The sequence below is a fragment of the Periplaneta americana genome, chromosome 17 (assembly GCF_040183065.1).
Source record: "Periplaneta americana isolate PAMFEO1 chromosome 17, P.americana_PAMFEO1_priV1, whole genome shotgun sequence".
Classification (NCBI taxonomy): domain Eukaryota; kingdom Metazoa; phylum Arthropoda; class Insecta; order Blattodea; family Blattidae; genus Periplaneta; species Periplaneta americana.
In genome coordinates, this window is record NC_091133.1 from 11,674,405 (window position 1) to 11,691,193 (window position 16,789).

A 16,789-nucleotide genomic window follows, 5' to 3' on the forward strand; every position below is an offset into this window, starting at 1 on the left:
AGCAGATGCAGTGGCTGACCCAGCGAGTTTGGAAGTTTTGGGCAAATAAGAAGAAGCGAAGGTGTTATAACAAGTGGCATCCCATAAAAGAGATTTGCCTTTGGACCATGGTCTTAAAGTTAAGCCATCTGGACATTTGCCATCGGAAAGATTTACGCCAATGGGTTCTAGAATGGTAGGAAAACCAGCGGAAATTAGGGTCCTTTTAATGATGTCGTTAATCATGACGTGTATGGAAAATCGTCCAGAATTTTTTAGGAAACTTAATCCATGGAGGCCAGAAGAATCGATATCTGCACCACAAATACATTTGTGTGGAAAACAAATTTTAACACCAAGCCTTAAGGCAATAGCAATGTTAAAGGACGTATTATCCATTAAGGTGCCTATGTTGGAAGAAGGTAAGGCTTGAAGCAAGCATCCCGATTCTTTTTCTCGTAAAGCAAGAAAACGGGCTCTGTCAAAATCTGAGGAGGAAGACGCAAAAAGGCTGTCAAAAGTTTTGGAAGCAAGACAAAGATCCCAGCATTTTTGAGACTCTGGACTGTTTGGAAGATCCACAATGTGAGTAACGGAGGACCTTTGTTCAAAAGCCTCAGACATATGAAGGATTCTGATTTCATCACTGTGACTAGAGAGAATAGATTTCACGAAATTCAGAGCTCCATGAGCCGAGGATAAAAACGCAGGCACACAAATATCGCTAACATTGCGAATGTCAAGACCACCAAATGAAATAGGCAAAGTAGCGAAAGACCAAGAATGGTTGTCAAGTTGGATATTAAGAATAGATTCCAAACAATCCCGCAAAATACAATCAGCCTCTAGAAGAAGAGAGGGAAATAACCAGAGAGGGGTAGTGCGAAGGAAGTATGTTAGGTGAGGTATATGAAAGCAATTTTTTAAAAGGAAATTTGCTGTATGAGTGCAAAGAGATTGTAGGCCAAGAAATAAATGTTTCATAGTATCTAATTTATCACGCATAACAACTTCCACAACTGGCAGTAATATTGGGGAACCAAGGAGTGTCAAAGTGGAAGGGGATGAAAGTCGAATTCCAGGAGTGAGAGCATTAAAAGTTGTAAATACAGTATCATCCTGTGAGGAGCAAAAATGTAACTCGCATTTATCCAGGTTTAACTCAAGAACAATAGGTTGACAAGAATTAACAAGTGTTGAAAGGTCAGATAAGACAATATCCAGAGGACCACCTAAAATGCCATCATCCAAATAGAAGAGATTCAAAGGACTGTTTAATTTAGATACTACGGATTGAAGAGTAAGACTGAAAAGAAGGGGACTGAGAGGGTCGCCTTGTTGAATGCCTGTTTGAGAGGAGATTATATCAAGATTATAATACAAGTTAGAAGGTTCCCGATAGGCTTGCCATACAAAAGCATATAATTGGGGGACACAATTTTGAACGATTTCGAGCATAGAATCGCGTTCTATACAGTTAAAGGCGTTTCTAAAATCAAGCTTTAATAGAACATGATTATTGTTTTTATTTATGTCTACAAAAGTTCGCACTGTGTGGATAATAGATTCGCATCCTTTAGCAACGCCAAAATCAAGCTGGTGAGGAAGTAATAAAGTACTAGCTGATTCTTTGACAGAAATGCAGGCGATTTTGGAAGTTAGTCGACGAATAGTGTTCCCAATTGCAATGGGTCGTATTCCGCCATCCTTCTTATTAATGGCTAAAAGAGAGGCCCCGTATAAATGTGGGCAAACATGGATGTTGACATTGCCTGATAGCATGAAATTAACTAATTGAGTAATAGATTGAAGGAGACGACGTCCAGAATCACCTGCAGATTTAGATGTGAGGTCCTTATAATGTTAAGGTCGGATGCCGTCAATACCAGACGCAGAACCAGTGGGAAACCTATGTATAGCTTTAAGAACCATGTCTTGAGAGACAGTCAACATAACATCTGACCCAGAAGGCGGAACGGGAAAGGAAAGAGGCCGTGAAGGTGGAGGATGTTTCAATTTTAAGGCTTGGTATGTAGAACTTGAAGCTTTGGCTATGCCATAATCAGATGAAAGGACTCGAACAGCTCCACGGATATCACCATCAGCTACCTTAGTTTCAACTAGACGAGAAGTAGAGAGAGAAAATTTATGTTTATAGGGTGTAGATTCCAGTGAGAATGTCTGAATGTTCGCTTTAATTTTTGAGATCAAAGATTTATCCGACTTCCGATTTTCTTTCACAGGAACTTTGAGAGCAATATATGCAAAGAGGAATAATTGATGCCAAGATTGGTCAGAATTGAGAGAGACACATTTATCCATAAGTTGTGGTAATTTATCAGCCGCGAAACAACGTGCACCTTTAGGAATTCGACGTAAAATGGGGATATTATTCTCACATCTTGAGAGCGTTGAAAAGAAAGTGTCTTCGGAAGAAGTATCGGAAAGGTGCTGAGAAAGGGGAGAGACATTAGAATGGACTTTGGCGGTATGAATGCGTAGTCCCTTCAGACCCTTGTAAAATTTATCAGTGTTGTCAGAACATAGAGAGCAAGATAAAAGTTGTCAGTATGGGTTGAAAAATTATAAGTAGTGTCCGATAAGTTATTACAAGAAGGACAAATCCATAAAGAATTAGACTCACTATGTAGCTGTACTTCTTCATCAGATAAGCTTACACAATCACCATGAAACCAGGATTTACATTCAGAACAAAATATAAAAGTACCCTTAGAAGACGAATCAGAAGTGCCACAGAGGGAGCAGATGAGAAAATCACTGGAAATCATAAGCACATGAATAAAATATAGCGTTGCTAACGAAAATCAACAAACATTGACGGCATGATAAAATATCCATAAAACAAGAATGAGATAAAATAGAATTCACTAACACTGCGACTACACGATGAATCAGTTCTCATCAAGTAGAAACAAGTTTTAGTCCATTAAACAAATAATTCTTCTATTCCTAGAAGAGAAACACACGGCCACAACCACAAATTTGAAGCACTATGGATACCGTTGTAAACAGTTATCACACATGCCGTATGAAAATCAGTCCAAATATTCATAAATATGTTAAAACAAGATATACTAACACTTGCACAACAAGATGATCCAGTTCTCATCAAGTAGGAAACACGTTTTAGTCCATTAAACAAATAATTATTCTAATCCTAGAGCAGAAACCACAAATTTGAAGCACTATGGATACTGTTGTAAACAGTTATCTCACATGCCGTACGAAAATCAGTCCATATATTCATAAATATGTTAAAATAAGATATACTAACACATCCACAACAAGATGAACCAGTTCTCATCAAGTAGGAAACAAGTAAAAGTCCTGCAAACGATGAATTCCTGAATTCAAGAGCAAAAAGTCACGTACAATTGCAAGCAAGCAAGCAAACATGGCCAACTCAATTCCCACCTATAGCAATTAATATGTCCTTCGTGCTCATGAACCCGTCTATATACTGAAATTAGTGTATAACCTTAGATAAATTTTATTATTATTATTATTATTATTATTATTATTATTATTATTATTATTATTATTAAGTTAAAGCTGATAATTTAGACATAATGACATCACTACAATGTATAGTATAGTAGTATAGTATTTATTAGCTGTCGTTATAGCAAAATCTAATGACATTGTCAAATTACACGTGTGAAATTATAGTGCAAAAATGAAAATTATTCTATTACAACACTAAACATAAAACAAAATGATCACAAATACTCCTTAGAGTTTAGAATTGAGAGTCAAGATTATCAAAATTAGGCTAATATCTAGATGAAAATTGTAACACACTGATCACAGATATTGATTTGATTAACAATTGATGAGAATTTCCTAATATATTACAGAATAATAATACAATTCAGAGAAAGAAACCTAAAAAATATCAACAGCTTGCTTTTCTGATTCAAAATATTCTTGTACTGAATAGAATGGGTTTCTAAGAAGCCACGTTTTCACTTTGACTTTGAATATGTCAAGTGACACTTCCTGTGCTTCCTGTGGAAACATGTTGAACATTCTACAGCCCAACATGTTAGGACTACTTTTAACTTTGGATAGTCTGCAAAATGGTATGTCCAGTTTTTCTTTATTCCGAGTATTATACTCATGTTTATCCATCCTACTGGTGAAGCCATAAAGATTTTTCTTGATGTAAAGAAGGAGTTCCAGAATATATTCATTAACAACTGTTAAGATGGACTCCTGTATGAACAGTGGTTTACAATGTGCTTTGCTTGGTTCTTGTGTGATAATTCTTATTGCTTTCTTCTGAATGAGCAGGACTTCAATAAGTTTATAAAACAATATAAATTAAAAGTTATGAACAAAGAAAACATAAATTTATTTATTTTTTTTTGTTTAATATTGCTAGGAAAAATTGAAAAAAAAAAATTCACTTCATTTCTGTATTTATTCGTGTAGAACTGGTAGGTATAATCCTTAAATGTGTGTTTATTTTGTGAACAGGAAGTATCTTCATTAGTGCAATAAAATGATTTCCTGTTGAAGTGCACCGCCAAGAAGAATTCCAAAAGTAAATAATGAATCTGTGAATCAACTGCAGAGATGTATCGATTATCTGCGTAAAACACTCTTCTTTTATCAGGATTTGATAAACATGGAAATATGGTACCGGGCAAATGAAATGAAGAAATATTGGCTAATTATTGCTGATGCATAAAGAGAGATCCCCCAAAGGATATTAAAACAGTGTGTTTCGAGCGACATTTTGAACATCTGAATGGGTATAAAAATTCTTTGGTCGCTGGGAAAGGCACATAAGTAAAAAAGTCGATTTTTCTGTTGTACCTCATCACATAAGTCAAGCATTTTTTCTAATTTTTTATATAAAAAAAATTCCTGTATGTTAAACTGAAAAGGGTCTTACTTTGACCAACATACATTAATTTCAATATTATAATTATATTTAATTAAGAGTAAAAGAAAAAAATTCACTCTTGAAAAATTAATTTTTTTCACTTATGTGCCCTTTCCCACTGTCCAAACAATTATTAATAATAATTTATAGTAATTAATATAATACAATATTATTATAATATAATATTATCATATTAACTATATCAATATTTTTTATTATTGAAGACTATTTTTAATAATAATTTAGGGGTTCATAATTAATTTTATAATCTCCAATGTTATATTACGGCATTAAAATATGTTTTAAAAATACTATAATACACAGTACATCATCTGACTTTTTTTTTTTTGACATTCTCGTTTAAATTATGAAGTTTTTCGCCCTTATTTCCAAAATTTACACAAAATACTGACGTGACAAAGAAAATGTGAATACAGGTCTGATACCAACAACTTTCAGTACCTAAACGCAATCACACAACTTAAATTATCATATTGACAAACAGTGATAGAATTAATACAATAAAATAAATAACTATGGTACAAATTAAATAATAATAATAATAATTATTATTATTATTATAATAGTAATAATAATAATTATTATTATAATTATAATAATAGTACAGATGCTTGACGTTTTACATATTGAAAGGGGGAACACATTTAACAAAATTAATTCAGAAATTCAGTAGGCATCTCAAACCCAGAAACTGCTATCCACTCAATCACTAATGCTACTTGTCCTGCTTCTATAGAAATACACATCAACAGAACCTCCATCACGACGAATCACAAGGTAAAATAACCCTATTGCAATGGATCCCTAGCCACTGCCAAATTCTTGGGAACTGGAATGACTATAAACTAGGTAAGGAAGTTTTGGTCCTGTCATTAAGCCGGGAGAAGGGACGCAAGTGTTATAACATGGCAAAGCGCATGCAGTCAGATAGATGGAGCTACTGAAAATATGGTACGAAGATCAACTTACTGATTTTTGCTTAAGGATTTTGTTTCCTGGTATTTCTTTTTTTTTATTTCATACATTAAATGATATTAATAATACAACATTGGATCATTTTATAACATTTTTTTTTATTTCAAAAGTCAACTGCAACATTTATTTTCTTTTTAATACTGTAATCTAAAATGCAGCAAATGAATGATTGAATTAAATCACTAATACATATAGGAAATTATAATAGTCCTTTTATGAAAAGAAAGTAAAACAACAAGAAAATTTCTGCAGAAATGAATATTAGAATATTATGCGGAAAATATGAAAAAAAAAAAAAAAAAGTTTTCATTTTCGCATTAAATCCAATCTAATATTACAGAAGTAATGTTAACAGAACTAATACATTTACACAAGTAATGTGTGAATATTTTATTAATAATGGAGAAACATTCTGCAAAGTGGGAGGTTTACGAAGAAGTGCACTGCTTGACTGAGAATGGGTCAACGAGAAGAGCAGACATTATAGCCATCGACCACCAGAATCAAAGAAGCCTCATTCTTGACCCCACTGTCAGTTTTGAGAAGGATGATCAGCAAGCCAGTCCACACCTGTGGAGTAACGGACAGCGCGTCTGGCAGCGAAACAAGGTGGCCCGGGTTCGAATCCCAGTTGGGGAAAGTTACCTGGTTGAGGTTTTTTCCGGGGTTTTCCCTCAACCCAATATGAGGAAATGCTAGGTAGCTTTCAGTGCTGGACCCCGGACTCATTTCACCGGCATTATCACCTTCATTTCATTTAGACGCTAAATAACCTGAGATGTTGATACAGCGTCGTAAAATAACCCAATAAAATAAAAAAAATCAACAAGCCATTAACGTTAATGATGAGAAGAAGTCTATTTACAACCCATGTATTGTTCACTTCAGTGAGAGATACAAAATCAATATTAATACATGGGAAGTGGAAAGATTTCTTTTTGGCGCTAGGGGAACTTCATGTAAGTTCTCCTTTCTCTTAAATTTTCTAACGAGGACATTAACAAAATTTGTCTAATGGTATTGAGAGATTCATTATCCATTTTACACAATAACTTGTATAATACTACAGTATGTAATTTTTTTTTTCACTTCATTTCATTACTCTTCAATGTATTTTCATCTCATGTTTCTCCAAAATCAAATTGTACTTTATTTTTAAATTTATCATTGTTCCGTATTCTCTCTGCAATCATATTGTATTTTTCATTTAACCTCTGCTTTGTATTGTGGATCCTAGCGATCAGCCGTAGATTTCGGCCAATTGTCCCAAATTGTGGAATTTGTTGCAAAATGCAAAACCTGAATGTAAGATCTTATTTATATATCGTGAGGATTGTCCGACAACCCAGAAATAACGAGCACTAAATTATAGGTGTACAGCTGTGAGTGTTGCTAGTAGAAGACATGGACAGACAACATCTACATCTACAGACATGCCAAGACCAACAGATTAACAAAGGAGCTGAGATACTAGAAAGTGTGAATAAAATAATGGGTGCAATGGGACAATGATTCCTAAGCAATGTTCTCGCCATTAGAGTAATAGTAATAATAAATAAATAATAATTATAATAACAATAAAAATATTAGCACTGGTAATAATAATAATAATAATAATAATAATAATAATAATAATAATAATAATAATATATAACAACTAAAACAACAAATGATAATACTACTACTACTAATAATAATAATAATAATAATAATAATAATAATAATAATAATAATAATAATAATAGTAAAAAAAGGTAAAGGTATCCCCGTAACATATCATGAAGGCACTTAGGGGCATCGAGGTAGAGCCCCATGCTTTTCATGACCTCGGCACTAGAATGAGGTGGTGTGGTCGGCACCACGTTCTGACCGCCTTTTACCCCCGGGAAAGACCCGGTACTCAATTGTATAGAAGGCTGAGTGAACCTCGGGGCCGTTCTGAAAGTTTGGCAACGAGAAAAAATCCTGTCACCACCTGGGATCGAAACCCGGACCTTCCAGTCCGTAGCCAGCTGCTCTACCAACTGAGCTACCCGGCCGCCTAATAATAATAGTAAATTTCTAAATACAAAAATTGAAATCCACGTAGATTTTCTAATTTCTTTGTTAGAACTCAGGATCTGTGGAGGACATACTGCAGAGAAGTAGGACTCACTTCCTTCAAAGCTATACACAAAAGCCTATTAGAACTGCCGGATCAAACCTGAGAAAAAACAGGAACTATATTTCTGAGTACATTCCATTAGTCAATGAAAATGGTCAGTGAACTGTTCTCCATTAAATGTGAAAAGTTGAAGGCAGGTCTGTGAAGGCAGGTCTATGCCTTGGTATTTTCTTTGACAGCAGCAACATCAGCTCCACTAGTTGGTGGTTGTAGGAGTGGTAAAGTAGCAGTAGGGCAGGTGTTTGTGATAGTGATAGAATATTATATCATTCATCCATTTATATCTGCTAGATAAACTGGAGTTATATAAAAAATAATCGCATTGAAACTATAAGTATGTTTATGTTGTTATTATTTAAATAAAGTAGTAAAACCAACAACAAACTAGGGACTCGTATATTACACTCATCTCTCAGTTAAGACTTCATTCTCTTCTGCTGTTGCTTCCAGTTTGACCTCCCTCTTCACTTGATCCAACTCACAAAACTCTTCCTGTAGGAGAAGATTATGTAAAACAGACACAGAGAATAATAAAACATGAAAATGAGGGAGTAAAAATGTACAAGTGATCCTGTCGCGTGAATTCGGCTGGCCCACCTACGGAAATGTCGCACAGGAATAGAAACAGCTTCTACCCAGCAGATGTCGAAAGGGAAGGAAAGAAATCCGTACTGCGCATGCGCCCGCGCTATAAGTCGAACGACATTAAGCTAGTGTAAATAGGGACTTAGGTCAGCCTTCGAACATCACACTTGTCATATGAGCGAGTTTACTGGACTCCACTGGCACTGTGGAAAGACAAAGTACTTTTCAATGTACAACTAACACCTTTCGGCGTTTGTTATTGTGATCCTTAAGTCATGTATGTGGTATCTATTGGGTTACATTCATTTCCGGCTTTTCACATTCAAAATTACTTTCAGTGGAGGAACGAAACCAGAGAGAAAAAAGGGCTAACAGGCTTGGAGATCACATATTCAGTTTTCTCTGCCCCAAACTCCCATGCAAGCACACCAGCGAATAGGGATTATAAAGAATGGACACTTGGCGTCGGTACGTTTGATGTAGCCGGACTGATTTCAATGACCTTCAATCCAGCTAGAGCGTGAGATTCTGCATTCTCCCTAGAGTTGGCGCTGACATCACACCAGCTAGCAGTCGACACAGCGGAAATATAACACATATAATTAATACATCTAGATACATTATGTACTCAAATAAAATAAATTGGACCCATAAAATAATAAATCCGTCATAAACTGTAATGTCTAGACTCTAGAGTTCCTTTATAATGAGAGTTGAGACGTTGACCCCAACAACAATTAAAATATGTAATGATTTGATAGCACTGAAAATGGAAAAACAAAACTCTTACGAGAAGTAAAACCATATACCGTACCTATATTATATTATATACAAATACTAAACGAATTTGATACATAATTTTATAATGTATTATATTATTTTATGATACAAAAATTATTATTACCAGTAGTTCGTCACTGAGAATTAAGGAAAAGCTGTTAACTTGAATTTATTTGAAGCAAAGCTTTATTGGATTATGCAATAATGTAGGCGATGTTTGAATCCTGTGTCTGAACTCTATTCTCAATTATTATCTTAGCCTATGCTCGATTACACTAACCTCTAGCGCTTGAAAGTAGAACTAAACGCTGGCGCACAGAGAAACAAAACACAGGAAAATTCGTTCAGTATCCATTCTTTATAATCCCTATTCGCTGAGCACACCTTCAACCATGCATTTTAAAGCTCTTCGAACCAAATTCGTCCACGGCTATATATAAATTCTGTCAAAAACGTGAAATTTTATTTCGCAATGTTGGCACTCTTCAATCTCATCTCTTTCTCCTTTTAATTAACATGGGAAATGGATGTTTAGGCGAAAGGAAAACTTCTTTTAATGACATGTCTCGTTAATCTTACCATTATTATGGCGAAATAGTGTGTTGAATTCGGCTGTAAATCAGGAGTGGATGCACATTCTGAATAAGGAGATTCTTGTGACTGATTTTAGATTAAGTTTGCCATTAGCAGTAGAAGCAGAGAATAGTGCATTGGGGTACGAATTTGACAGTTTCTGTCTGTTCTTACAGGAAAGTGCACAGTTTAAACTTGTTCCACAGCTTGCTGAAATATGGCAGCAGGTTTAAGCCACAGTCGCATTTCTCGCATTTTAATACCAGACTTCTTAAATTACAACAAACTACCTCTAATGATTTACTTATATAAGCATACCTAAAGTGTGGTAAGAAGGACTGAAAGTAATAAAACTCTAAGAAACAAATTACATAACTTTTTGTTTCTATAAACCTTACTAATTTTATTTCTTTTGTACAAATATTTAGAATATTATACAAAATTTTCACATTTTGCACAAATATAATTTTTCATTTGTGGATTTTTTCGACAATTATCTATTTTCTAGCTTTAAGCCTGTATAAGAGTATTATTTTCTAAAAGGCTCTGACGTATTTGAGAAGAAGAGAGTCCAGGAAAAAAAGGTCACGAATATAAATAATCATTTTGAGATCGATTTTCGACTTTAACATAGTTACCGGTATTACATAGAGTTAGCAATGTCTGAACAGGCCCATATTGAGCTATAGGTTCTCCGCATTCCTGTCTTCTAGTTGCAGGTAAATGTCTAGTATATATTTCATTACGTTCCTCCAGGGCTATATGTGGAGCATTGAGAGTAGCTAAAGCAATTTCATAATTATGTAGACTACTAATTTCACTTATTCAACCTTAAACATAATGAGATACATAATTAATGAGAATTAACTTGTTCGAATCTGAAAGAGTAGTTAACACTGCAGATAAAAAATTATCCAAAATTTTCTGGCAATGAGTCCATACATTGTCAGCCAAATCAAAACGAGAATCAGCATCTGGTCTGAAATATTTATCCATAACGAATATAGTTATTTCGTTGTATAAGTAGTAATGAAAATACGTAACATATTTGTTCAGACGTTGATCAACAAAAACTCTAGGCCTACATATGTTTTAAGTATAACCAAACTTTTCCAAACAGTATCTTAGTAATTGAGTAATGAACAAGTGAATATAATCGGTTTGCTAAGGAGGCCTACTTTATTTTTCCCGTACATATTTTATATTCCGTATTGTTCAAGTGTATTTATATTGGTGCTAGTTCACACAAAGAATATTCACCGAAATGAAATTTGACACATGGAAGACTGACGCACCGGAGAATTCACCCAATCAAATTGGCCCAAGAGAAAATTAAAACAAACAAATTTACATATATACAGTATTTATCATTTTATATATTTTTTAAAATAATATTGCAATAATTTAGGTGGAACGAAGGTTTGAATGGTTTACATATCTGCAGAGAAACTTTACGCCTATTTTATTGCAGAAACCGAGTCTTGGATGGGTTTATTCAGGTTTGAATGTTGTAACCACAGGCACGCAAGTATTCAACGATACGTCCTTCGTCTTTGAATTTATCATACGTTTGTGAAATTTTTTGCAGCCTTATATTTAAGCTTTTATACATCACATATTCATTATATGAGGTCTCGCCATCCTCATTGAATATTAACACGACTACTATGAAGTAGTCAATGTGTATTATCACCATTAAATTGAGAAAAATTCGTTCCGGCACCAGGAATCGAACGCGGGACCTCTCAGCTTTGCGCGCTGTTGGCTCTTTCCAAATGAGCTATGCCGAGACACGACCCACGGTGCCAGTCGAACAATACAATGATAGGTTCCTGGTTCGATTCCCGTTGCCGGAAGGAATTTTTCTCCACTTAATGGTGATTAAGTTTTATATTTTCGTTCTTGTGCTTCTTTTACTCTTTGTCCTAGATCCAAATCCTGGATCATTCTGTCTGCATCGGATTGCTCATTCTATAATAATGTATGAGTTTGTATACAGAGGGATGTTTCTTACAAGCAATGTTCTGGAAGCGGTTGTGCCATGCTTCTGCATTAATCGTGCGTGGTTCACTTGATCTAGCTACATCGAACTGATTCCATAAGTGAGGAGGATATCGAGCTTCTGTAGCAGGCCGACGCCCTCCTGCAGTAATCCCAATGCAGGTGGCCTTGAAATATTTGACGAAATCTGTCATCATTCTGGGCATTGTCTCGAGAACAGTATGAAAACACGCTGGTACATCTTCGACAGGAACAAATGCTAAGACAGCAATTCTGGTGGCATAACTCGAAGATCTCGGATAGATTTTGGGTTGGCAGAAATGTTCCTTTGGTGCCGTTGGTTTACACTTCTCTTTAAGGATTCCCTCAGAGGAAAAACTGAAGCATGTCTGATGGCATGCGCTGCAGTTCACGTTCAATTATTTGAGCTGGAGCCGCTTGATTTAGTTCTGTACATCGACGCACTGCTTCCACCTCTTCAAGCGGTGGAGGATGGACATCTTTATCTACTTTATATACTGCACTTCTACATAGGATCCATTTGGTGCTCCAGTGGTCGCTTATTTTGTGCCATGAGGTTTCCTTCTGCAAACACATATCCTTTGGTTCGATTGGCATTTCTGGAGTAAAGACTGTACATATAAACTTTATGAATCAGTAATACACTTGGAATAATTTCTCCATGGATATCCATTGAAAATGTAAACATTCAGAATATTTATCTATACTTTAGAATTTTGTAACAGAAGTACAACCACGCAACGAAATTTTGAATTGTTAAGAAAGAACTTCAAATATTCATATGCATTTAAACATTTGTGAATACAAAATTTACCACGGAAAACGAATTGCGAAAATGTATTTACTATGAAATGAACTAAACTTCATCGCAATGGGTGAATTTCCCGTGAGCGAGGGTAAGAATGAAAATCATTGGGTGTAATCACTTTGGGCGAATATTCCTGGATCAATATTCTTGGGAGAATTTTCTTTTTGGCCAACTTCCATTGTGTGGACTAGCCTGTTTTGAGTACAAGAATAATAACGCCGGTGTGCAACTATTTTGCTACAGAGAATCTGTTTATAGGTTTTAGTTCCGCACTGTGGATAGTTACAAAGCCGATATCTAGTTTCGTTTCATGATGTCTAATTTATGAAATATTCATATTTTTTGTCGAAACTAACGAAAATGTCAAAATATTATCATTATCATCATCATACTTATTATTTTCATCATTTTTACGTTAAAGTTGGTAATTTAGATATAATGTAATCGTTAAAATGTTATATAATAATGTAAATTAAAAGTTATGAACAAAGAAAAGCTAAATTTCACTTTTATTTGTGTAATAATACTAGGGAAATTGAAAAAAAAAAAAAAAACATTATTTCTGCATTTATTCGAATGCAACTTCTTGAAACTGGTAGGTATAAGCCTTGAATGTCTGTTTATATCGTGCACAGCAAGTCTTATCAGTAGTGCAATAAAATTATCATCAGGATTTGAAAAACATAAAAATATGGTACCCGGGTAAATTGAACAAAGCAAAATTGGCGCATAACTACTAATGCATAAAGAGGGATTCGCCCAAGGACATCAAACTGGTGCTTTTCGAGCGATATTTTGAGATCACATTTTTGATAGTAATGATTCTATTTCGGAAGCGTTTGCTCATTACTTTAGTTCGGTTTACTCTGTAAATGTATCACACAACCTTCAAAACGAAAATACGGTAATACCGGATTATATCAATTATCCATTAACAACTGAGCCTATAACTAGACAAGAATATTTGACTGCTATAAAAAAATTAAAGCCTAAAAAATCTTGTGGTCCAGAAGATATACCTCCTTGTGTATTGAAAGCTTGTTTCGAAGTACTTATGTATCCTTTATGTTTGTTGTATAATTTAATTTTAAAAACAAAAACCTTTCCGAAAATGTGGAAATTAACAAAGGTTTGCCCTGTGTTTAAATCTGGTGATAATAGAAAAATAGAAAATTATAGACCCATTGCAATAGTTTGTGCCCCGTCCAAGGTATTTGAGCAGATTCTATATACACGAATTTTTCAACATGTTTATAGTGCAATTGATATAAATCAACATGGATTTTACACCCATAGGTCTACCACAACAAATCTAATTAATTTTACACAAAACGCATTTAATACATTAGGCCTACATAATCGCAGAAATTTAGACGTGATATACCTTGATTTTTCCAAAGCATTTGATAAAATTGACCATAAAATTTTAATTAATAAACTTTCAAGTTTTGGATTATCTTATTCATATTTACAGTTAATAACGTCATATCTTACAAACAGGCAGCAGTATGTTTCATTCAATCAAGTAAAATCAAAACCATTCACAGTAACTTCAGGTGTATCCCAGGGATCTAATCTTGGTCCCTTCTCCTTTTTACTTTATATCAATGACTTACCAAAACAGATTTTGCACACTAATTGTTTACTATATGCTGCTGACGTTAAATTGTATAAAGTCATTGACAAACAACAAGACGTTTTTGATCTACAGCATGATTTGGACAGACTATATAGATGGAGTATCGATAATTTTCTTCTGTTAAATCTTAATAAATGTTGCTTTATGACATATTCTAAAAATAAGACTGTTCCTCAAAATTCGTATGAAATTAATGGTGTGAAGTTACCTAGAGTAGAATCATTTAAGGATTTGGGTATTTATTTTACACACAACTTATGTTTCAAAATGCTCTTAAATCACGTGGTAATTGATGCATATAGAAAATTAGGATTTATAATCAGAAATACAAAAGAATTAAAAAATATATATATTATTGATACTCTATAAAACTATGGTTAGAAGTAAGCTAGATTATGCGTCTGTAATATGGTCACCTCAGTTCCAGTCCCATCAGATGCAAATAGAAAGGATACAGAAACGATTTTTACGTTATTTATATTTTAAAAAACATCACGTATCGTCTTATGACAAGCAAATTTCATATAATCAGTTACTTTTTGAATTTAATTATAAAACTTTAAAATCTCGACGATTAATAAATAGCCAAATTTTACTCTATAAGACTGTTAATGGTATATTGAATAACTGTGATTTTCTTAAATTCCTTCAGTTCAGTGTAAAAAGAACAGAATTACGTCATAGGCAACCTTTTATTATTCCTATTCCTAGAACTGTTTTCTTCAAGAACTCTCCATTGTTTGTTATGTGTAATACTTCCAACTCTATGTCTTTAAACTGTGATTCTCAATTGGATTTCAGTTTAACAATTGAAAAATTTCATACAATATTAAAAAGTATTGTATTTCCTTAGATATTTAAATTATGAAGAAGTGTATTATAATGTTTTTACTCAAGTTTTTAAATAATTTTGCATCATTATATTGACATTTGGCACTATATTAACTGTAATATTGTAATATTCTAGCATCTATTACCATTATGTATTTTCTTTCTTTTGTTTTTTTTTTTCTTTTCTCTCTTATTATGTATTTTGTATATACATCTGTGTAAGCCACTTGTAATTGGAAGCCTGCTTCTGTTGGTGGTGGATTTAAAATAAAATAAAATAAAATAAAATAAATATTTTGACCATCTGAATGGGTGTAAGTAATTATTAAAAACAATTCACAGTAATTAATATAATGCTTAATAATTAATTTTATAGTCACCAACGTTACATTACGCCATTAAAATAAGTTTTAAAAATAATCAGTACGTCAATTGACTTTATTGATATTCTTGTTTAAAAGTGTCTTGTCTTTATTTCCAAAATTTACAGAAACTAATGGGGTAACAAAGAAAAACGGAACAGAGGCCTGGAATCAGCAACCTTCAATAACTAAAACCATTAAACAACTTAGATTATCGTAATAAATGTATTTTTTTAATCACGAAATTTGTCAATTTTCAGATTTTTTATTTTTATTTTCAAAACTACAGAAAAATATAACATGATAATGATAACATGGAGAGAAATTCGGATTCAGGGCACTTTATTAACTAGAAACAGTAATTGTAGCAGAATACTTTTCTTAAATCCATATAATTGTTACAATAATAATAATAATAATAATGACATCATCGCAAATAAATTAATTCTCTCCGGTAGGCATGCGACCATGCCATTTTAGGTAACCTGAATCCAGACAATTCTTTCCACAATAGCGCTGAGGTGTAACTTATAAACCTGTGATCTTGCTACCGTCAGATGTTTGTCACTGGTTCCGACTCTCAATAGTTCAAAAGTCGAAGCTGCAAGAAAGTGCCATCTCTGACCGATACGTGACTAATAACGGATGTGACGTAGGTATGTATATGTGACAGCCCTGGAGGTGAAACGAGTGCAGATCAGAAGATTAACTTGAAGGACAACACAACGGGGATCTAAAGATTTTCGGGGCAATCGCAAGCTTATTGTCCGTTAGTCTTTGATACTAAAGCTGCAATGCAATCACTATAGTTTTCCAATGCTCTTATCCTTCGTAAATATTATCGAACGCGCAAAAATTCCCAGATAAAATCGCTATTAAAAGTCACAGTGAATTTCTGGAACTGTGAATATAAAACAACAGCCATACCCTACCAATAGAATGGATTCTGGAGTGCTTGTACGCGAGAAAGCGTTTCCAAGGTAATGCATTACTCGCACGTGTTAACAGAAATGTTTCTCGCTTGTGTAAGCGTACCTACATTTTGACATGACTATAGTCCGTAAGTTTTTCCCAGACATTGCACTACTACGATTTTTTGCTTTTGAGAATGTATTGCTGTGGTTCTAAACTACTCCAC

At 34.0% G+C, this 16,789-nt stretch overlaps 1 protein-coding gene across 3 annotated transcripts in view; it reads right to left on the reverse strand.

Annotated features, from left to right (window-relative positions):
* Positions 1-16,789, reverse strand: part of LOC138692808 (zinc finger protein 235-like) — a 48,170-nt gene that overhangs the window by 15,130 nt on the left and 16,251 nt on the right. The gene's annotated exons all lie outside the window — the stretch shown is intronic.